This window comes from Marmota monax, unplaced genomic scaffold, assembly GCF_021218885.2.
Source record: "Marmota monax isolate L192 unplaced genomic scaffold, Marmota_monax_Labrador192_F-V1.1 WCK01_AAM20220418_F8-fsc00011, whole genome shotgun sequence".
Lineage (NCBI taxonomy): Eukaryota > Metazoa > Chordata > Mammalia > Rodentia > Sciuridae > Marmota > Marmota monax.
The window spans coordinates 10,001,013-10,026,526 of NW_026693082.1; the positions used below are offsets into that span (position 1 = coordinate 10,001,013).

The window sequence follows — 25,514 nt, forward strand, 5'->3', positions numbered from 1 at the left end:
TACAATTTGGGGGGGCAACTAGTCAGTTTACATTTTATTACACTGGGCAACTGCTCCTTTCTACGATCTGTTCCAGAAATGTGTAAGAAAATATGCTTTTAGTTAAACAACTTATCACACAAGTGCTTCAACTTTAAGTTAACAAAGTTTAAAATGTTAAACTTTTTTTTGATAAAAAGGCGTATATGAAATAAAGGGTTATAAGGTTTCTGTGAGATCTGAGCCACATCTTACTGAGTAGTAAAGTTGTTTTACACAGATCAAGTGAATCCAATCTGCAGTCCCATCTGCCACCCCATCTGTTTTAAGAGCAACGCTCTGTATTCCTCCCTCAGCCTCTCATTAGTTCATGTAACATAGTTTTATCTGAGCGTCGTGCACTCAAGCATCCAGTTGAAATGTGAAGGATGTTAAAATAAAAATTATAGGTCTTGGTTAGGAATTGATACATACCATTGTTAAATGATGTTATAAGCAAAATTATGTTTGAAATCATTATTTTATTTATTGCTTTGTAATTAGTAGTTGTTCACTATGATTTTTGTGATTATTTTATGGGAGGTGGACATGGTAAGACAGATGTAGCTGTCAACTTGGTCACCATACATAGTTTCTGTCAGCCCAAGACCTATATCCTTTACAACTTGAATATCCTGTATTATTTAGTGCACTCTATGCAAAATAATTCTTGAGAATTTGGTATAACCTGTTCATTTCTTAAATGCAACTAGATTTAATGAGACTGATAAAGGAATAAAATTTGTATATGTAAAACATCTTTTTCTTCAAGGAGGGTGTCATGAAAAATGTTCCTTGAAAAATAGATTTTATATGGCATACAAAACCCATTTTAAAATGTTTAAGTATTACTCATTTTTCTTCCTGTATGAGAAATACCTTTTGTTTTATAACAGCTCAACTTACTTATATCCTTCACCTTGATACTTAATGAAAAAAATCTGTATTTCTCATGAAATCTCATGATAGGAATTGGTAATAATTATTATCTATTTTTAGGAAATAAGAAGATAGAAAAAATTCCCCAAAGCTCATCATTGTTATGTCAGTTTTAGAAATAACTCTGAATTCACATATATATGCCAATTTGCCATTATTTTATTTTATTTCTGAGTGAAAGAATAAATTATCTTACCCTCATTAACTTGCCTAAGAGTTAAGAAAATCAAACATCCATTACTTAAATTAAAATAAAATATTGGCTTGAAAAAGAGGTGGTAGCAAATATGCTACTATCAGAGGTATTAGGCTTCTGTACACTTTTATTATACAGTGGTAGAGTTTGGGTTTTATTTTCCATTAGGAAAGGAGTTAGAAGTAGAGAAAGTAGTTATAAAGTTTATTTTAAATTTTTAATTAAAAAAGACTCACCATAATATTTTTATATTATCCTTAATATATGTTTCATGGAAATGGTTTTGTATGTTTTTTTTTTTAACTTGTAAACAAAGACTCAGACATTTGCAAGAAAATAAATCCTCTTTTGCAATCCAGAACTCATGGTTCAGTATGAGTTTTGACACTCATAAGAAGGAATATTATGATATCTAAGACAGTTTAAAGTGAGGGTGGTAGTGATAAATACACATGGAGGTTCCAGGTCTGAAGAATTGAAGGAAATTTTAGTTACACTGATGTAGTTTTAGAATTTTCATGTTGATATGGTACTTCAAAATGACTTTTTTTTAAGAAAGGCTTTATCTTGAGAACAGAATGTTTGAAGTTGAAGGTACAAAAATGTCCTATAAATCTGTACTACACTTGAGTGTGATCACTTAGGAATGAATATGATTTTAATTCATTCATATTCAAAAATGGTATCAGAGAGTGAGAATGGAGCCGATCCATCTACTCTAAAAATGACTATAAAGTAAATTGCTTAAAGAAATTAGAGCCCAAAGATCCTAAATGAGGAATTTTGAAATTGTTATCAGTATATATATACTTCAGGTAGAAATAAAAGAAGCCCAATAAAACTCAGTGGCAGGACTCTCCTGAAGATATATTGTAACTCAAACTTCAGAGGAAATAAGTATGAGGCAGCAGAAGGAATCACAGCATGATATATTCCTTCAATAAAATTGTATTGACTTTAAATAAATAAATATATTTATGTTTCCATTTTTCATAGCAACTGTTCCTTGGGAAGAATAAAATAGGATTTTTGAGAATAAAAATTCAAACACAGTTAGCTATAAATTTTTAAGATCAAATCATAAATTCATGAGAAAATATCTTCTCAGTACCCACTGTCTATCAAACACTGTCCATAAGAGCCAGAAGTACAAAAGTGAACAAAACAGGCATGACTCTGACTTTGGGGGAAAAATGAACATTAGATAAACATATAAAATAATGCAGGCATGCTGTGAGAAATATGATATTGGTGTTGGTGCAGTCAAAGAGTAGGGCCCCTGACCTAGTCTGGAGGCTGAATGTGGTTTTAAGAGTTTTATAAAACTGTATCATCCAAAATGGAATGTCATCTTAGATAAGCCCTGGAACATGGTTAGGAAATAGCCAATTGTGAAAAAAATAAAATAGAGGAATAAAACTTTAGGCAGAGGGAATGGTGAAGTGCAAAGGCCTGGAGGTGAAAGATAGCAAATTATGTTACTGCAAATGTATTTTATGACAACCAGTATCTATTTAAGTGCAGGTTTTACACTGGACACATAGAGACAAGAGTAATACCTTCAGGGAAAGGGTCATTGGCAAAGGACATGCCATGAAATCATTTGTAAACTTTGCAAAGAGTGCCTGGGGGTAATTGAAAAGGTTAGATATAGCCTTCAGTTTGGTGAATGGATTTTGGGGGTGCATGACTATGTGAGGTTTCAGTAATCCTATTGAAGATGATAGTATCATGGACCAATAAGAAAAAAATCAAGGATAACAATTTTTGGCTTTAGCAACTAGTTATCTTACAGTAAGTATAAAAATAGTTCACTTAGCTAGAACAAGAGAGGAGGAGAACCATGAGTTGGTTTGGAGGTGTTCTCACTTTGGTACATTGTACTTGTAGCACCTGTGAAATGTCTAATTACAGATGTTTTTAAATAGACACCAGGGCATTTGAATCTTGAGCTCTCCAAAGAGAGAGCTAGAATGGAGTTTTTGATTTAGGAGACTCCAGCTTGTACTTTGTAAATTATGAAGGAAACAAGATGCTCAGGGAGCATGAGTAGAATGAGTGGAAAACCTAGGGTCAAGCATTCATTGCTGTGTCTGCTGGTAATTCTTTCACCCTGCATCTACATGTGTTTGGCTATTCTTATATTGCAGGAATCACATTGAGTAACACCCTCTCACAGAGACTCCCCTGGCAGTCTTCTTGAGTCTTTGTACCATTGTGGCTTGACTTTGTTTTAATGGCTTAATGACATTATCTCAAATTATCTTCTTTGTTTACTTGTTTACATCTGTCTCCCCCACTTAAATGTATTTTTTCTTAAGAACTTGCATTTTATTCACTGTTTTATTTGGTACTACATTTTAGGAGTCTGGACTAGTACTTAGTATCTAGCTAGCAATCACAAATATTTATTGAAGGAATGAGGGGAAAATGTTGATTTTTAACAGAATTTAAAAGACCACTGGCTGCAGTCACAGGAGAGTAACGGTGATTCCATCTATACTTACCTGGTGGGTACCTGTGTATTATAGATGCTGAGTGTGGACCCAAGCTTTACCCTAATAGAGCTTACAGTCTAGAGGGACAGCAGACTTCTACTGTGTATTTATGGGCATAATTATAATAGAGGATGCTATGGGATCCCATAACTAAGGGAGGCATTTTTAATTTAATTTTTAAGAAATAAATGACAGCAGAATGCATTACAATTCTTATTACACATACACAACACAATTTTTCATATCTCTGGTTGTATATAAGTATGTTGACACTAATTCGTGTCTTCATACATGTACTTTGGATAATGATGTCTATCACATTCCACCATCCCTCCTAACCCCCTACTCCCTCCCATTCCTTCCACACCTCTGCCTATCTAGAGTTCTTCTATTCCTCCCATGCTCCCCCTCCCTACTCCAGTATGAATCAGCCTAAGGGAAGAATTTTTTGAGAAAACAGTGGTTTACCTAGAGTTGTTGGGGGAAAAAATGCTAGGTCATTGTGATTCAAAGAATGGGTAGGATATATGATACAGGAGGCATTGAGAGATAAAATGCAGATGGCAAGTATTTCTTCTATAAAGAAGTTGGCCAAGATGGAGAAAGATACTGTGTTTGCTGGAGGTAAATATAATTTAATTTGGGAGGAATAGTTATTTTTTCAAAGGAAGGGTTTGAGTATTTTTAAATGTTGATGGAAAGAAACCAATATGGTAGAAGGGGAAGAATATGGTAGAAAGGGAAGAAGACAATATTAAAAGAGTCAAGTCTCTGATGAACTAAGGTGATAGAACTGGACTTTCATGGAAGAGCACTGAGAAATGATGCAGGCATTTTAATTAGTAGAAGAACTCAGCAGAATTCTCTTGATACCTTGTACTTTCCCTTTGAAGTGCCAAGGACAGTGAAGGAAGTTGGAAGAGGTGTATGTTGTTTGAGAAGAGTAGTGAATAAAGTAGAGAATATTTAAAATAGCCAATATAGATAAACATAGGAGGGGAAAGACTAAGGAAACCATGAAAGATTGCAGGATGATTTGGGTGAGCAAATTGAAGTTGCTATTTTTGATGGTGTTGTTTTCCCCAGAAGTCCACAGTACAAGGAGGATGGGTGTGTGTTTTAACACATTCGTTTATCTCACTTTAGTGAAAACTATCTCTTCAGTGGATCCCTGCCCTCCCCACCCTGAACCAGAGTAGATATCATCCAGCACCTCCATTTCCAACTGGGTAGTATTTATGATAGCATGGTGTTGGCACTGACTGATTTATTTTTTGGTAGTACTTCTTGATGGAAGTACTTGCAGTGCATCTTTATGACTATTTTCACAGTGCCTAGTATAATATGTAGCATATGTATATTATTTGTACTGAGTTCAAATATCTGCTCTCCCATTGATAAACTCTTAGACCCTAGGCATTTGACTTGATATTCCTGTGAAGATCATTATTTCACATATGTAGAATATTGTAGAAGCTTTCTTACCTAGTTTCTCAAAAGGTTCAAAATAATACATATGGCATTTATTATAGTTGCTGTTATGAACAGGCATTTAAAACTGAAAGTATTTATTTTGTTACATATAGAACAAGTTCAGAATTTCTCTCTCACTTTTAGTTTGGGTCATTTATTTTGATTTAGATGTTTTGCTTTCACAAATTTAGTAAATTCTGGTTGAAAAAGTATCATATACAGATAGTTGGGATCCACTTAAAGAAAATACACATTACTGGTTTTCTGGCTGCTATTTGTTAATGCCTAGTATGTGCTACACACAAATTATATACTTTATACATACTTTTATTTTGTTTGCAAGGACAGATAACATATTTCTTAACTTTTTCAATTGGTTTAAAATGAGACATTTTAAAAAATGCTTTCCCTTGGTTGTTAGAATATCAGTCTTTAATTTGTCCTTGTGGGAATGAAGATAAAAAATCTTTAAGTGGAAATTGTTATAAATGTTTATCCTACTTAACAGCTACACTTGTGAATACAGTTCATCAATCATAGCTGGAGAAAGCAATTGTGCAGTTGTCTACAATTAACAGGACAAAAACAGTTGATGAATGTGCAGCTGAATTAAAATACTCCCCAGGACAGGCTGAAATTATAAACTGGATCATTTAAAGGAATCTAACAAAGGATCTTTATAATTAAAACAATGCAAGGTTAATGGGATGTAAAATTGCCTATAATATCTTGGCAGTAATAATTGGAATTTAAATTATTAAAATGTGAATTAAATAATAAGGCAAATAAGGAAGAATTTTTAAAGTATGAAATTTGAGCCATCATTTAAAATAAATTAGTTGTTTGTCTAAAATAAACCTTTGTCATTCTTTTGAAAAGAATATAGATTATAATTAATGAATATTTAGCATAAAGAACCAAAATGTATTCATGTTTAGCACTGAATTTAACTGAGATTCACAAGATTACAATTTGTAGTTTGCTCTTTAGAATAAAGGAAATTATATGGCATCCATTGCTTAGATTTTTTTTATCTTGTACCAAAGTATAATTCTTTCATAATCATATGGTCCCACATTGAATGTGTTATTTAATTTAACAAATGCTGTTTAGTATTTAAACAATTAAGTTTTGGTTGTTTAAGATTGTTTCTTGTGTCTTTGATTTGGCAAAAAGTATATTTAAAAACAAAAACAATAAATGAACAAAACCTAGTAACTTTTAAAACTACAATGATGTTTTTTTTTTCTTAGAATTGATATTCTGGTGTAATTTTTAACTGAATCTCTGGAAATTCTTGGAAAACAGAAGTTCCATCTCCATATTGTTTTAATATGGAGCCTGATCTATAACTTTTTCTTATTATTCTTTTTATTTATTTTATAGGTATAATAATTTATTAAGCACTGAGTTTTATAAATATATGAAAAATACCTTGTGGTTTTATAAAATAACATGTATAGACCTTAAGCAGTATTTCTGATTTATAGCTATAACCTTAGACATTGATGACAAATGAAATTTATTTTTACAAACCTAAAATAAATAACTGCCATTTAATAATGGGTAAATTTCAAATAATAGGGAAATATATTTCAAATTTGGTTGTCTTAGTTTTTTTTTTTATGTTGCTATAACAGAACACCAGATACTGGGTATTTTATAATAAGCAGAAATTATTGGTGTATGGTTCTGGATGCTGGAAAGTTCAAGATCACGGGGCCAGCATCTGGCTTATGTCTCCTTGCTCTGTTTTCCCATGGGGGGTTGGAGGTAAAGGGAGGTCAGGAGAGAACAAGAAGAGGCTGAACTTGCTTTTATAACAAACTGATTCCTGCAATAACAGCATTAATCCATTCATGAGGGTGACCTATTCACCTCTTGAAGTCCCACCTCTCAACACTGTTGCATTGGGATTAACAGTTCAACAAAGGAACTTTGGGGGACACATTCAAATCATCGCATTAATGATCACAACTTTTTTTAAACTATATTTTATTCATATTTAAAATATTTATGCATTCACATGTGTATTGAGTTTATTTTCTCTTTTGAGAACAAATTTAAATATACTCTCTCCTAAGCACCATTATTTTAACTTTGGTGTGAGTTAAGTAATATTTCATAAAACGTTTAAAGTTCCTTCTATAAAAAAGACAAGAAAAAAAATAAGCTGGCCAGTTATAACAGTCCTCTGTTTTAGTACATTCATTTCTGTGCCATATTTTTCTGTTTCTTTTTTCTTAGAAACATACTTTTTTGTTTTTATTATTCTTGGCTTCCTTGCCGTAAACAAAAGTCATGTCTTTATTAGGAAATAAACTTTTATTAAGATTTATGCCTCTTATAACTAAGATTAATTTGTCATCAGAGGAACTTGATGTTAGCCTTTGCATTTGTGGCTGGTATGTTGTTTAAATACAAATTCAGAAGAAAGTGAATTATCAGGTCATGGGAGGGACTACATTAACATGAAAGCATAGGTGTTTAGCATGGTCAGTCCAAGGATTAGCCCAAGATGAGAGGTGAAGGAATAGGATGAGCAGATGAGAAAAGACATGAATATAATTATGGCCTGTATCATAGATTCTTAATCTAGGCCAATGTTAGGAACTTTTCCCAAGGTAGCAAGGAAATTTGAATATTGAGTTATAAACTGATTAGTTCATATGTTGTTAAAGGGAGAACACATAGATAGTTTTCCTCAATTGCTGTTGTATAGATCAACATTGGAAAACCAGAATGCTGTGTTTTTAACATGTTATAGACCCAGCTAGATAACAATTAAGAAAAACTTGTTATTGTATTTTAACTACAAATGTAATGTATATACACAAACAAGTATTCCTGAAGTTCTTAGCATCTTCTGAATAAAATACATGTGAAAAAAACCTGAATAATGTCTTATAAAAGATCAATTATTTGGTTATTTTAAGCAGAGATATTTTTGCATATGGTTCTTAACCTCAACCAAGAATTGAGAAGTTAGAATTTACATGCAGAAAAATATTATAGGCAATATATGACTTGTATGCAAAAGAAATGATAAAAATTACAGTGATTTTGCAAAACAGTACTCCTCCAGAGGATAGTGGTGAACACAGAAAGCTACTTTTAGGAGGGGGACCCAAATGACTATAGGCTCACAGTGTGGGGTCAAAAGAAAAATGATTCCTGACTTTTGTTGTGAAAATCAAAATTTATTAAAACAGAAAATGGCATTATGTTTATTACCTAATACAACAAATGTGGACATATTTTTATCATAATCTTCGAGATTTATAGTGTCTACGTAGTGAATATCTTTTTGATATTTAAGTATAATAGTAATCTACTTAATGCTAGGTAAACTTAGTGTCTTATAACAGTTATCCTTATGTAGAGTCTGGAACTTACTCTTATATACTTATTTTATGGAAGTCTATACAAGAACAGGTGTTTTTCATGTTTAAAAATATTACTTACAAACAGGATTTCAAAATAATCTGTTACAGCAAACCCCAGATATCTTTATTTATAGCAAAATATAAGAAAAACAATGTACTTATGTGCTGAGTAGATGTTAAAAATTTTAAATATTTCCATAAAATTTAAAGAAAAAATAGTACGAATAACATACTCAGTCTTTCGGAAAATGACGTTACACTCATTTTATGTGATTCATTAATCCTGATACCAGCACCAAAGACATTTCAAACAATTAAATTACAGATCAATACCCATCATAAACATGTATACATAGTCTTTACAATGGTTTCACAATACAAATCCAGCAATCTGTGAATTATATCCTGAACAAGAGTTGTTTAGTCCGAAAGTACAAAGTTGGTATATTCAAAACTATTTATCAATGTAACATACCAAATCAAGACTAAAAAGAAAAAAATATATGTATGTGGTCAGTTTCATAGATGCAGGAAATTAACAGCTGTTCATGATTAAAATTTTTCATTAAACTAGAAAATTGAGCTCTCTCAATCTGTTAAGTGATATCTACAAAAACATAGCTAACCTAATGTCGTACATAATGGTGAAAGACTAAATGCTTTCCTCATAGTGAAAAATGAAGACAAGTTTTTTTTCACTCACCACTTGTATTCAGCATTTGACTGAAGGCCAGTTCATTTAGATAAACAAATCCTAAGATGCCTGAAGAAAGGCATTAAAACTAATAAATGAATTTAGCAAAATCACAGGATACAAGATCAATACTGTCTTAAATTAAATATATTAACATTATATTAAATATAATTAAAACTATATTAAAATTTTCATAAAAGATATTGAAGTATATAAAAAATTATAATAGTGCCAAAACCAAAAATACTTAGGAATTACTTTAAAATATGTGAAAGACTTATACAAAAAGAACTAAAAAATATTTCTCCAAAACCTTGTTAATAAATGCAAACATAACACTGTGTTTATGGGTCCAAAAATCAAATATTGTTAACATGTTAATTCTCTCCAGATATACTTAATCAAAATCCCAGCAAATTTGGGGGGTCTTTTCATTTTGTTTTGTTTTGGATGGAAATTGACAGGCCAATTTTAAAATTTCTGTGAAAATACAGAGGACCTATGATGTGAAAGAACAAGTGGGGTTATTTATACTACTTGATTTTGAGACTTATTCTAAAGCTACAATAATCACGACAGTACTGTATTGCTGTAAAGATGGGTCAATGAAAGGAAAGAGAATCTAGATCTTACAAATTAATAATGAAAACAGGCCCTGCTCTAACCTTACCCTACACCACTTTCCTGCTCAGGTCATGAATTTCTTTGTCCCATGGATTCCAATGGGCTGATTTGCAGTCTTGCAACCAGTTCCTTTGGGCTGGGCTTGCTGAACTGCATTTGTAGAATTAAGAGCCCAACCTAGCCCATCCTTGGGCTCTGGGAGTTTGTTTCCAAGACTGTGTTAATAGCCTGAGTTCAAAGTGCTAATTGCACAAATACAACCTGGAACAGCTCAGCTATTCCTTTGACTGGTCCTCCTGGACCCAAGATTACAAATGGGTGGACCAAAATTCCAAATTAACGTGGTCAAGAAGAAAGCCTCAAACCATTTAAATTGGCATGGTCTGTGCTTTCCTGACTTCTGTAGGTGTTTTAATCTACAATCTAATGAGGCATTTGTCTGGTGTGAGTTGTAGCCATATTATCAATAGGGCAGGAAATGGGAGTAGGGACAACATGAAACTAGGCTTTAACATATGAAGCATTTCATTCTGCCTTGTTCCTGTAGTGAGTGCCTTACATGTGTCTTTCTAGTTAATCCTCACACATCAGTTGTCTACATTTTATATATGAATAAATAAAAAGTAGATAACTTACTAGATATTATAGATAGCATTACTGAAAAAAACAAGATGCAGAACAATTTTCTAAAATGTTACCTTTTATGAAAGAAGGGGAAGGGGGCTGGGATTATAGCTCAGCAGTAAAGTGCTCACCTAGCACATTCAAGGCCCTGGGTTCGATCCTCAGCACCACATTTAAATAAATAAAATAAAGATACTGTGTCCAATTACTACTAAAAAATAAATTTAAAAAAAGAAGGGGAATAAAGACAATATATATATGGTGTACATGCGTGTGTGTGCATATTACACACACACATATATATACACACATATTTGCAAATAAAGAGGGAACATAAACTTGGAGTTAATGAAAGTGACTGTGTGAGAGATGAGCAGTGAGAAGCCTACCTCCTTTGCAGAAATTGAGTATGAATACACTGATGAATAATTACCGCAAAATGATAATTTATTAACACAGAATAATTACGTCTAGTTACATTAAAAACATTACTCAGGGAACATCCTTAGAAGTGGGTTTGTTGTTCATACTACTATTGATAATGTCAAAAGAAAGTAAGAAACAAAAGTGTTTTAGCAGCACAGAGCATAAAGAAGCCCCTGGAGCACAGGGATATAGGACTTCCTATGTGTGTTATAAAAGTGCAGTTAGGCTTGTGCATTGAACCTAGAAGAGCCATTAAAAAATAATGCCATATTTTAAAAAGAAAGAGACAAATTACATTGGACAAAAAAAATTGAACAGATACTACACCAAAAACATTGTAGTATACACATGGCTGCTCACTGCATGTAAAGTTCCACATCATTATCAATTTGGGAAATTCAATTTTTAACCACAATTAGAGAGCAGTACATACCTACAATACTGCATATAATTAAGTAGGTTGTCAACACCATGACAGATGAAAATGCGGAGTCTCTAGGACACTTGGGTCTTGGTGGTGGGAATGCAGGATGGTATACCCACTTAGAAAATTCTCGTATCTCATGAGGCAAACGTTTACCATAAGACCCAGTAATTTCAAGCTTCAGTATTTGCCCAAGAAAAATGGAAACCTAAGTCCACATTAAAACCTGTATGTGAATGTTTATAGCAACTTTACTCATAGCAGCCCCAAACTGAAAATAATCCGAATGTTCACCAACTGGTAAGTACATCACTGAAATGTAATACTAATCAGGAATTTAAAAAGATAGGAGCCACTGATATACACAATTACATATATGGAACTTAAAAGCTTTATGGGAATTTAAAGAAGCCAAATAGCAAAAATCTGGTTCCATTTATGTGACATTTTAGAAAAGATAAAATCATAGAAAACAGTTCACTGGTTGCTGCAGATAGCTAGAAAAAAGGCACAAAGGAACATTTTTGGATGATTGTGATATATAAAATATGCATTTGTCAAAATGCATTGAACTGTGCATTTTTAAAAAGGTTAATTTTATTATATGTAAATTATACCTCAGACTTTAAAATGATAAACAACCCATACTTCATTTTTTATAATGTTCAAGCTGTGTAACATCCTTGCTTATCTGGCCTTCACACAGTTGGGCACCTAAAGTACCCGTGTCACACATCTATTTTATTGTCATTTACTAACATCAAGAAATCCCTCAATATATTGATATTGTAGGAATGATTGCCTGAATCTGTCTCTTGCCCTCTCTTGCTTTCTGGAAGATCTGGTAGAATCTAAACCAGACTGATGAGTTAGGCATAGTAAACTGTTTGACTTTGGGAAAGTTGCTGAATTTCTCTAATCTTCAGTTTTTTATCTATAATGGGCATAATTGTGTTCATCTACTAACATAGGAAATGAGGTATGAATCAAGTGAGATGATAACTGTAATTTAGACTAGTAAGTAATCAGTTCTTGGTGTTCCTGATATAAAATAAGAACTCAGGAAATACCATTTGCTTTTATTAATAGTATTTACTTAAGTGGTCTTCAGTTGGGTTTTGACAACTCCAGAAAAAGTGGAGGAAATTAGAGTACATTCCACATCTCATCCAGGAGCAGAGTTGAGTCTTCTGTATTCTCAATATGGTAGTGTCACTATTTCCTCCTCATATGTAGTGCATTTTGCTGACACATACATATACCTATAGTAGGGAAAAAAAAAAACTGATCAGAGGATTCCTCCAGTTATTGTACTATTTAGTTAGTTAAAACAGTAATGGTAAAAGCCATACCATTTATTCTCTCATTTTGTGCTAAAGCAATATATTTTCGATTACATTATTGTAACATTGTGAATTTTAGAATTCATACTGGTAAATTTAGCAGTAAATTAAATTTTTAATCAAGGGGAAAGATTTTACTGTACTTATATTTACAGTATTTGCCTCACGTGTTGGCAGCCCTCTTCTTTTTGAAATGGAACTGCACCACTGACAGAATACAGAACAGCTCGGCAATTTTACCAAAGGATCTAAAGTAGCATATGCATTCCTTCCTGGCATAATTATATCATATTGTGTCTCCTTTTACTGTTATGCCTGTTTGCTTTCAAATTTTCTCCCAAATATTTTCATAATTTTAATTCACATTTCTCTATTCTTATTATTAAATGTTAATTAGAATAAAATGTATAAAGAAAGCCCTTTCCTCTTCAGTCCTGCCACGTCTTTAATCTTGAGCTTATTGCTGTCAATTCAAAAATCCTATTCCATCTCTTCTCAGACTTTATATTTGTTTGCATTGGCTCCCTGCTAAATGTTACCACTCTAACTTTTTTACTTGTAATCACAGAATTTAAGCCAAGAGCTTGATTTGTATGGCCCAGTGTAAACCCTATCTCAAGAAAATCTTCTGACTAGAAATTTTGAAACTGTTATATTGAGCCTTAACTGGACATCCTGTATTGCTCTCACCATTTTGGAAATTTAAAAAAAAAGTAAAGATGAAAAAAAGGATTTAATAGTCTCTTGTTAGACGCATGTTTGCTAAAACGTGTTGTATGTATAAAAAGGGTTATGATTTAAAGTTATTATCTTTTTTCTTTATATAGGGTATAATTTGACATTCACTGTTGTAAATTGATATCCTAGGATTTTACTGAATATGTCTTAAAACAATTTTAAATTGTCCCGCTATTCTGAAAACAATTTTTTCTAATCCACATCAAACTACTAGATAAGTAAATTATCTAAGCCCTCCATGAAGCCATTAACTCATTGAAAACAGTTTTACACAGAAGAGTAAATAGCTAAGCAACCATGGTCACAAAGAAACTGGCAAGGGGGAAAGTAGGAGATTTGATAAAAATTGACCTTCCTGAACTATGAACTGGTTGGAGTGATTCCTCTTGTTAAATAAGCATAAAACAGAAGATTTTTGTCTTTATAGAACACTCTACATATAAAATAATGAACCAGTATTAGAAGACCTAAGAAATGAATCTAATCTAACAATGTTAAGCCAGCATCTTCTTTGTTATCTTGTTATGTTCTGAACTAGGAAGTCTTTGCAAATATCTTCAAGCTTGCTAGTCATCCTATGAGATATTTTTTTTTTCCTTAGAGAAAATGTTTGGTAGGAACAGAGATACACTTCTCAGAGACTACCAGGCATTGATTTAGCTATTTTCACCACATTGGGACTTGTTGGCTCTTAATTGGTTCAAAGACCAGTACAGCCAGAAGCTTGTAAAAATTTTCCAACATAAAAGTTACAAATTTTTCCTCATGTGACTTTATTAAAGGACTGCAGCACAAGGACAAATTGAGCTTCTCAGATTCTGCAGCACTGTACCTTACACTGTCACCAGAAACTATTTGCCTCCATTTTGAGATTTTTAAGTAATAACACTGAGGGTTTGTATATACTCCCGTACTCTGTGTTCCCCAGTTCAATTTCTAATCAAATTCTACCTTCTTGGCTGAATCTAATCTTACATTTTGAATATATATACTCTCCTAGTTTGGAAGATATTTAAGAATATACCCCCCATTTTTAGATGGAGGAACTGAAATTCAGACACAAAGAAAATTATTTGTCCAAGGTTATGATGCTAATGTAAACAGAAAAACTTAGACACAAACTTCTTCTGTCTTTTGCCCCTTCGTTTATCCACTGACAGTGAAAAACCAATTTGACCTCTCTTGATAAATTCTGTTTCTCTCACCAAATTATAGAAATTATTTATATTTAAAATTCAGGATCTCAGTGTCTCATGTCTAAGTCAATCAGTTTAAACAAACTGCATAAAATCAGATAATTCCTAGAACATTGGAACTTGCTTTGCTGATATCATCTTGGCATAGAATACTTTGTTTTATCTCCTGACTTCTTCTATTTTTTTTCCAGTATCCAGTGACAACTACACTATTGGAACAGAAGTGAATAGGATTAAGCACATTGTTTCTTTTTACTACCTCCTCTGAGAAATAAATTTGTATTAGAAGATTAAGACCATTTCATTCTCTTCCTCTATTGTATACAGTTGTAATATATGTAACATGTATAATAGATAAGTAGGCAGATGTCCTCTAATAGATATTTCTAAGTTACCTGAGAATTTTATTTATCCTACTTTCTATGCACAAAATATCCCACAAAGTTTATTATAGTGAAAAAAAAGACATCATTAAAATTCTGTTTCTTTTTTGACCCCCCTCCTTCCCACATTACAGAGTCATGCATTGATTCAATATTTACCATTTAGCCATGTACAATGGTAAGTTCATACTTCATGCTGGTTGCCATGCAAATCATGCTATATTCAAAGATGAATAGGCATAAGTACCAAGTTTATTGATTTTTACAGTTTAAGAGAAAACGACTAATTTTAAAAGAAACATCACAAAAGTGATATGTATGTAAAGTAATACATATATTAGTTACCTCAATTTAACCTTTTCACAGCATGTGCATATTTCAAAACAACATGTTTTACATTGTACACAATATATAATTTTATATGTCAATTAAAAAACTAGAAAGAAAGAAGAAAATTGGAAGTGTCATATACATTATAATGCCCAGAACATTTGAGAGATTAAGGGCATCTCTTAGCTCCATTTGAAGGAGAGACTGTAAGTGGTGAGAAGAAAAAAAAAAATAGCTCACGTAAAAGTTGTGAAATGTCATCACTCATCAAAGAAACCACAAAGGGTTTTCCAAACACAAAGGCATATATTAAAGTGGCAGCAGGTAAGGTTCTAATAGTAGAACAGGTATCTATCTATATATCATAATGAATTTGTTAGCTTGTGTGTTATGGGTAGTCACTGAAAAGTTTGAGTTAATGGTGCAGCTAAGGATGTACATCAGTGGCAGAGAGATTGTCTAGCATGGAGAGGCTTAAACTCCTAAATCACAGAAATAAAGTGAAAAGTGAAGAAATATATTGGAAGCATAGAAGATTTGAGGAAGAGAGAAAAATTGTGGGACTGTTTTAATTCAGTTGAGTGAGGATAAAGGCTTAAAGTAAAGCAATGTCAATGAAAGGAGTTAGCAGATATAAATGAATTTACCTTTAAAGAGGTAAAATCGGCAAGAGTTGGTGGTTAGTTGATATAGGATACTTTGAAGCCACCTTAAAAAAAGGGATTTCAGAGCAAACAGTGCTCTGAGGTTACCTCCTGCTTCAGAACATTTATCTTCTACATTGTGTAAACTTTTGTTGAGGCATCTTGGGTCTTATATGCCTTAGGACTTCTCCAGAGTCACCATCCCACACTTTTAAGTTACTGCCTTTAGGAGGAGGTCCTTCAGAGCATATGCCTAAGGTAACAATGCTGTGGAGATTTTAAGCCAGAAATAAAAGATCTTTAAGGGAATCTGAAATAGTCTAGTTTTATTACCAGAAACAAAAGCAAACCATCTGTACAAGACACACTCAAGGTGAGTCTGTGGAACATCTGATTAAGACCAGAAATGAAGTCACAACCTAAGATGACAAGTATAGTGAAAGCCAATAGGCACAAGAGTCAGCGAGAAGGAAAAAAATATTTAGATCTCTGAGAACTGCAAAGGTCAGAATGGAAAAAATAAATGAAGAAAAATATCACAGAATATAATGAATATGAAGAGACAATTAAAAATAAGCAGAAATAGTGCTTCCTATTCTCTGGGTTGCGGCTGCTCCCATCCTTGTGAAGATGCAGCTCAAGTCAAAAGAGATTAAGCCAGGGATGCTAAAGGAAGTGCTGGCCAAGGTCTTTTTTGCTTGCCTCTGGCCTTGGAGCTTATGCCTGCTTCTGTGTTGCTGCTGCTGTTTCCACTTATGGCCCAACATGAGACTATCAGGAAAAAGAAATTGAAGAACTACAAGAAGGTAGTCCTAAAATATACTTCATGAAACAGACCATCAAGAACTCCTGTGGTAAGATCAGGCTGATACATGCAATGGCAAGTAATCAAAACAGACTTTAGTTTGAGGATGAATCATTCCTGATATGGTTTGTTTCTGAAATGAAGATGTCTCATGAAGAGATAGTGAAATGCTTTGAAAACGATTAGGTCATTCTGGCATCCTATCTTGCCAAGACACAGGAAGGCCATTGTAATGATAATGATAGTCAATTTTCATTTCATTCTGTTTATCAATATGGATGGCCACCTCTATGAACTTGATGGGTCAGTGCCTTTGAACCATGGCACCGGTTCAGAGAGCTCACTACTTGAGGATGCTTTTGAGGTCTGTAGAGACTTCGTTGAGCATGAGCAAGGGGAAGTCAGCTTCTCTGCTGAGCCCTCTGTAAGGTAGCCTAATGTTATAAGCTAGTTTTTCTTGCCTCTTGCCTTCAGCGTGAAAATACATAACTGCCCATGTAAGCTATGGTGCTTCAGTACTTGTAAAACACAGCAGTCTCTTTCAGTTCTGCAGATGAATTCTTCCCTTCATCACACCCAAGTACTAGCAGAGCTTCAGATACAGCTTTGCATCTGAAGATAAAGCTCTGCAGTATTTCCCCACTGTGTTTCTTGTACTTTTAATATTGAATGCTTTTGGTGGTTACTTTGGTTTTTATCTGTAAGTAAAGGCCTTGGATACAGTCTAATTATTTCTCCTTAATAGGAATAAAGCTTTTCTACTGATAAGAGATAAGATGGAAAAAAATAAACAATTTCTGAAATATTGAATTGAATTGGTGTGAACATACTTTATATATAACCAGAGATATGAAAAATTGTGCTGTATATGTGTAATAAGAATTGTGATCCATTTTTGCTCTCATTTATTTTTTAAAAAGCAATTGAAAAAATTTTAAAAAAGAAATATCAAATTGAAAAATATTTAGAAAAATTGCAGCTTGCAGAATTAAAACACACATAAGTTGGAAAAAACTGTATTAATGATCCATCAGATTAGATTAATGTGGAGGCAAATAATCCATTGCAACTTTTATTTTTAAAAGTTTTTACCCAAAATCTCACAAGAGAAAGGGGTGAAAAATATTTAAATGATGTTAAGAAATATGGACGTGGAATGAGAAAGTTTATTTAACAGGTAGCAAAATTGAAGAAAGAAGGAATAAAGATTAAATGAAATACTTTTAAAGATAATGATTATTAATTATTCAGAAGTGAATAAAAATGTGAATACAAAGATATAGGAATCACAATGTACTTCAAATGGGATAAATAAAAAGAAATCCATGCCAAATGCACAGTTCCAAAAGTAGAGAACACAGAAAATGAACAAATAAAACCACCTGGAAAAAAAAGAATAGATCATCTACAAAAAGGGAAAAATTGGAATAAAAATAACAATGAAAATTAGGATGAAGTTGTATAAAATTGTTAAGGTATTGTGTACAAAAAGGAATTCTAAATAATTGTACATATAGCAAAATTATAAGAATTAGGAGGAAGGGATGTTGTGATTTAACTTACACCCTAACTCCCCAATTCAATGGGAGCAATTTTTGTTTTAAAAGCCCGCTTTGTATTACCAATGCAGAAGGATTAGAATGGACCTTATTAGCAAAGAATTATAATTAGTTACTTTTTCTGGCCTATCTGTTGGATTTTTGGAAGACTGGCTTAACAGCTTCATTTTTATTTCTCCTAATGCAGTACTCATACAATGTGAATTAAGTTGTTTTTCCTGGGGGCACTTTTCAAAAATATTAATGTCTTAAGGTGCTTCTGCCTGATGTGATAGATAAGAAAGTTGGGTGAACAGTAGACCAACAAACTGGGGAGGAACACAGAGAAATATGTATAGAGAAGGTTTTAAAAGCTCTAACATATTCCTGGAAATCTAAAAGGATATATACAACCTTGAGACTATGCACATGCTTTGGAAAGACCTAAGAAGTCCTTTAGCTCTCAGCCCCGGCTGACCTTGGATGCAGGAAGTGAAAGCGAAAGTAGAGATTTTTTTTTTTTTAAATGGGACTGCTTAATATATAATGGCTGCTCCCACTCACACACAGAGCTCCTTGGAGAGTTTTTTGAATCAAGACATTAGGAAACCATTATCCAACTGACTATAAAGCTAATGAAATAGACAATTCAGGTACCACATGTGACAAAGAATACAGACTTTAAAAATTTTAAGTTTTAAAAAGTCCTTCAATGAGCAATGAACAACAACAAATCTTACAAAGGAGAGGATCATATTTTACTAATACGTCAATTTTTAAGAAAAGAATGCAGAGACAATAAGAAATAATAATTTGACCCATACAGAGCAAAAAGCTATATCAACAGAATCTATGCCTGAGAAAGCAGTTACATTGGACTTTCTAAGCAAAGATGTTTATTGCAGATGCCCCTCTACATACAATGAGGTTATGTCCCAATAAACCTATTGTAAGTTGAAAATATTGTAAATTGAAATGCATTTAATACATGTAACCTACTGAGGTTACTTAGTACTGTACTCAGGGTGAAAAAAAATAATGGGTATGCCTTTCCATTATCAGGTTGAAAAATTATAAACTGAACCATTGTAAGTTGCATTATAAATATGTGTGTATTATATCTGTTTCATGAGTTAAGGCAATAAGTCTAAGAAATAAAGGAACATATGAGAATGATATCTGAAAGTTGAAAAATTCCATAAAGGGTCAGAAATTGTAAAAAGGAAACATTTGGAGTTGAAAAGTACAATAACCAAAATAAAAAATTTGCTAGAGGGAATCAAAACAAATTTAAGCTAATAGAAGAAATACTCAGTGAACTTGAATATAAGGAGATTGTCTCATGTAAAGAATGGTGGAAAAAAGAGGGAAGAAAAGTGAACATAATTTTAGAGACCTGTGGGACACCATCTAGCATATGAAAAAATACATAAGTCGGATTTCAGAAGGAAAGGAGAAAGACAGTGAGGCAGAAAGTATACTCAAAAAAATAATGGCAAAAACTATCCAAATATTGTGAAAAATATTGGTCTATATATCCAAGAAGGTCAGTGAACTCAAATTCATATAAACTAAAAGATATTCACATCTGCATGTATGATGAAACTATTAAAAACTTAATACAAAAGAGAACCTTAAAATCAGCAAGAGAGAAGTGATTCACCCTATACAAGGAATAATAAGATTGAGAACTACTCAGAAACCATTGTGGCCATATGCAATGTGATCATATTTTCAAAGTTCAGAAAAAAATTCTTAAATACTGTCGATAATTCTATATCTAGCAAAACTATATAATGAGAAAACAAATTATCACATTCCCAGATGAACAAAAACTGAAGGAGTTCATCACTAATAGACCTTCCTTATAAGAAATACAGAAAAGAATCAGGCTAAAAGAGAAGGATACATAGTTACTTAAAACCATGTGAAGAAATAAAGAATGTCTAGAAAGGTAACTATGTGGATAAACAATTTCATTTATGATAGAATCAAAAAGTATAATATAGTAATAAAATGAAAGGATGCTCAATATTACTAATCATTATGGAAATGCAAATTAAAACCACAAAGAGATACCACATGATATCCATTAGGATGGGAAATAACAAAACTTGAAAATAGCAAGTGTTATTAAGAATGTGTAGAAATTAGCACCCTTGAATACTGTTATAGAATTGTGAGCTGATGCAGATCCTAGTTCCTTCTCTGCTTTTATACCAAAAAGAGTCAAAAGCAGGGACTCAAAAATTATTTGTTTTAATATCCATATTCATAGCTGAATTATTTTTAGTAGTCAAAATGTTGAAGCAACCCAAGAGTCTATTGGCAGATGAATAGATAAATTGTGATGTGTACAGATAATAGCATATAATTCAGCCTTAATAAAAAGGAATGAAATTCTGATACAATACAGGTAAAATGTGAGGACATTATTCTAAGTGAAATAAGCCAGTCATTAAAGGATAAATACTGCATGATTCCAACTACATGAGATACATAGACTAATCAAACAGAGAAACAGAAAGTAAAATAGTGGTTTCCAGAGGCCAGATGTGAAGGAGGAAGTATGAGTAATTTTTTTAATAACTAAGGAATTTTAGCTTTTCAAGGTAAATGAAATTATGTGAATGAATGGTGATAATGTTAGCAAATCAAACTGAATATACTTGATGTTACTGTTCAGAACACTTAGGATAGGTTGAGATGAATTTTATGTGTATTTTATTCCAATTACAAATAAATTTTTAAAATATGATACTTAGGAATAACTTTAGCCAAAAACAGTTAAAGACTTGCACGTTGAAAACTTTAAAACATCATTGAAAGAAATTTAAAAGCCATAAATAAATGAAAATACCATCCGTAATAATGGTTTGGAAGAATTAATTTTAAGATGTAAAAACCAGATATATTGACACATGCCTATAATCCCAGCTACTTGAAAGGCTGAGACAGTAGACTCACAAGTTTAAGGCCAGCCTGGGAAATTCAGAAAGACCCTGTGTCAACATAAAGGAGAACTGGGGATGTAACTCAGTGTTAAAAGCCTTGGTTTCATTCCCCAATAACGGGAGGCAGGATTGAGGGGGTGTATGCCATGCCACTTCACATTCCATAGAGTGGCTGCTATTGTTTAAGTAAACAATAAAAAGTATCATCAAGGATTTGCAGAAATTACAACTGCCAGGCATTGGCTATAGGAATGTAAATGGTGCAGCCACTATGGAAGACATTTAGCTGTTTCCTCAGCAAGTTAAACACAATTACCATATGACTTGGTACTTCCACTTTTTAGGTATATTCTCAAGAGAACTGAAAATATGTTGACACAAAAGTTGGTAACAGAATTATTCAAAGTATGCAAAAAGCATAAACAACTCAGATGTCCATAAACTGATGAATGGATAATCAAATGAAGATACATTCAGCAATGTATTCAATTACATTGACCATTAAAAGGAATGAGGCACTGATGATGCATGCCATGACACAGATGAACCTAGAATTATACTACATGACATAAAAGGCCATATAGACATAAAAGGCCATATCTTGTATGAATCCTTTTAAATGAAATATATAGATTAGGAAAATCAGAGACAAAATGTAGATTAGTACTTACCAGAAAGAGGAAATTGGTACTCACTGCTAATAGGTGTAACAATTTTTTGGATATCTCTATTCAATGTAATTTATATGATTATTCTAAGGTGATTGAGATTAGAATAGGAAAGATATTCATGCCACTTCTCAAAAACTGAGTAAAAAAATTGTGAAAAAGAAATACAAGTTTTATCATCAATAAAATTGGTTTTGTGTGTTTCTTAGTACACATTTAGGACTGAGGAGGGAGACCAATGTCTTAGTCAACAATAACATATTTTCAGAGCCAATATAGCGGATAGGTCAGAAATTGAGTAAAGGTGCTGGCAAGAGAATGGTTAAAGTGTGAAACTGTGGGACACAGGAAAGGGAGTGAATTTGTGCAGGAGATAAACACTAGAAGAAAAATGGAGGAATTGAAGAACTGAATGTTAGAGGAATTCAAAAGCTTATTTTTGCCTGAGGTAGGGGTTTGGACTAGTGATGGGGAGTGAACAGCAGGGGTAGAAGGTTGTAATCTGAGAGCAGGCTCTAGAAGGTTCAAAATTTAAGCAGCAACCAGAAGCAATGGCACACACCTGTGCTCCCAGTGACTCAGGAGGTTGATGCAGGAGGATCTCAAGTTTGAGATCAGCCTCAGCAGCTGACCCTGTCTCAAAAAAATAAAAAGGATGGGGGATTTAGCTCAGTGGTAACATAACTCTGGGTTTAATCCTCAGTACCAAAAAAAAAAAAAAAAATTAAGAAGTGAAGTCATGTATGGCCAGTAGAGTAGAAATGAAGACCATGGTAATACAAAGGTCAGGAAATTTTGAGCTACAGTGGATAATGGGGTCTCCAGAATGATGGGAAGATGTCCACTTCTCTTTGTAAATAAAAAAATATAGATTAGTTGACATATAACTCATAAATGCTGTAGATAGGACAGACTATCTGATAATTGATACATTCTCTGGTGTCTCTGCAAGAGTCCTTTGTTATACATCCCCCAAATCTCCTTCTTTGTGCCTATTAACCAGCCCAACCATGAACCTTTCCCTTCTTGCTATCTCCTGCTAATCTATTTAGGTTTTGTAATATGCACTAATTTATACATATTAGATTTCTTCCTGAATTTTTTAAGCCTTTAGCATGTGTTAGACAAATATGTTGAATAGTGAATGCTCCATTATCTCACATCTCATCTCTCTTAAAGCCTGTCTACTAACTGTAAATCAGTATCTTTATCAAAAGCTAATCCATCCATCCATCCTTCCTTCTCTCTCTCACTCCCTTGTTCCCTGAATTCTTCCATCCCTCCCTTTCTCTGTTTCTTCCTTATGGGAATCAAACCATATAACTTCTTATTTTTCCATCTTCTTCAGGAACAGATTAATACTATGTGATTTTGCCTTCCAAGATTATTTACAGAGGAGTCTACACCTTTTCTTCCCAAATATTGTTGTTTCTAACAGATTCCTGTCACTTTGTGTTCTTTCAAAAATTTGTGTTGTGGTGGATTTGGGGACTGAAATTAGACGGCTTTTGCATGAAATGTGCCTGTGTCCCTTGGAAATGATTGGAGACATCATTGCCCCCTGCTTTCTGGAAATATCTCCATCTATGTTGCTGCAGTGTAAGATTTCAGTGGTGCCTCTCTCATGCTGCCAGAACTATTCTCACTGCTCCTAGAGCAGCAGGGTAGTTTTTTTACCCAGATCTGATCATGGAGTAATTATATCTACATTAGAGCAGTCATAGATTTTGGAAAATTCCTACTTAGGGCTATCTGGAATTCAGTGCTGTTCAGAATTTATATGATTACCCTGCAATAAAGGAACCATTTACCTGTCAGTTTTTGTCGAAATGCTACAAAGATCTTGCAAATAATGTAGTAGAATAATATTACAACAGTGCCATGTAATTCAACCTTAATACATTAGTTACCTCAAAGACATACGTAGCTTTTAAAAGTGTATAACTAATTAGAAGAAATTTTTAAAATTCTACTTAATCAAAAACTTAGAAATATCAGGACATATACCAATTTTTTTCCTTTTGCATACATGTGTTATTGAAGGAGACAAATGTACCATAGGTACATAGAATGTAGTGAAGATATAGTAGGAAATAAATACAAAAATTAAAATAGCATTAAATGTATTCCATTATAATTGAAATTCATGACACCTTAAGCAAGAAAAAAGTGATGATTCATTTCATTAAGGAACGTGAAAATAAGAAATCATGATCTCGAAAATAATTCTTTAGGTTAAAAATCTCAGGAGAAAAAAACAACAATGAGTAAATATGAGTGTTAGGATTGGATTTAAAAAGGATATAGATGAAATAGATCAAAGAACTGGAGGTTCTAATACCTTAATTATAGAAAATGCTTTATAAGTTTATCCTTTAAAGAAAATCCAGAAGAAACTGAAGTTAACTTTTTAACTATACCTTGATTTTTCTATAATAAATAATTCCTAGTTGCAAAAGGAGATATTTAATAAGGTAAAAACAAAGGCTTAATCTCTGGTTTTTAATTGACAAAATGAAAAAAAATAATGTTCATTTGTCATACAAAGGAGAATTGCAGAAGTAAATAAAATTTTACTTTGAAAATGTTATTTAATGAAGATGAAATATAAAATTAAAATTATGGAAAGTATTAAAAACTATGATTTAGGACAAAGTACTTAATTGTTCTGAGCACTGATTTCTTATATTTAAAAATGAAATGATGATACATCTGAGGATTCTGTAAGAATTAAGAATATACACTCCTAGTTCATTTACATTGCGATCTATAAATGGTTTGGTAATAATTGTTATAATCAATTTCCTCCTCTTCCTCCTCCTCTTCTTCCTCCTTTTCTCTCCCTCTTCCCGGTGGTTCTCATCAACTGAGCACACCTGAGAAGTTGTTTTGCTCTCTGTCAGTTACCTGGGCCTGAAGTTATGTGGGAGATTGGCTCTCGTCTGATAGTTCATCTTGGCCCAGGGGCTAGAGCACCTCTCTTCTCTTCAAAAAACTTACTGTGATGTAGGCTTCTTGCAACCTGGTGGCATACTTCAGAGAGAGAGTTCCAAAAGTCAAAAGCTGCAAAGCATCTTATTTCTTAGCTTCAGGAACCACATAGCATCACTTCTCCTGTATTCTGTTGGTACAGTAAGTCAGGGGGCAAGCCCCGATCTAAGAGAAGTAGAAAGACTCCACTTTATGATGGGACAATGATGAGTTACCACTGCAGAAGAACATGTGTATGAGAAATACTGTGGCAGCATCTTTGGAAATAACCTCTGCCACAAGTTACAAAAGAAACTGAAGTTTCTTCATGTTGTGGATGTGAAAATATCGCCAAATAGTATTGCTAAGTGAGAAAAATTAGATACAGAACAGACTATATATTAAATTAATATTAGTGTTGGAAAATAATATTTTATGTGTATTTTAAAAGTCTGTGAAAATATGCAAGAGATGAACAGTGGATATCTTTTGAGGTTGGAAATTAGTTGAATAGGGAATGTATAAGAGGTTTTTTACTATCTTTCTACACATTTTAAAAACAACTTGAAACTTCAAATATATAATATATAACTTAAATTGCTTTAAAATTTTAATTTACTGTAGTCCCAGTATTTAAAGGAAA

At 32.9% G+C, this 25,514-nt stretch overlaps 1 protein-coding gene, 1 non-coding gene and 1 pseudogene across 9 annotated transcripts in view; all 3 read left to right on the forward strand.

The window, feature by feature from the left end:
* Nbea (neurobeachin) overlaps positions 1 to 25,514 on the forward strand; it is a 651,894-nt gene that overhangs the window by 332,580 nt on the left and 293,800 nt on the right. The window lies entirely within an intron of this gene.
* LOC131424527 (ubiquitin carboxyl-terminal hydrolase isozyme L1-like) lies at positions 5 to 24,496 on the forward strand (annotated as a pseudogene).
* On the forward strand, positions 1,432 to 1,558 carry LOC124099290 (small nucleolar RNA SNORA40). The gene has a single exon (XR_006853920.1). It is a non-coding gene; the product is annotated as a small nucleolar RNA SNORA40 (small nucleolar RNA).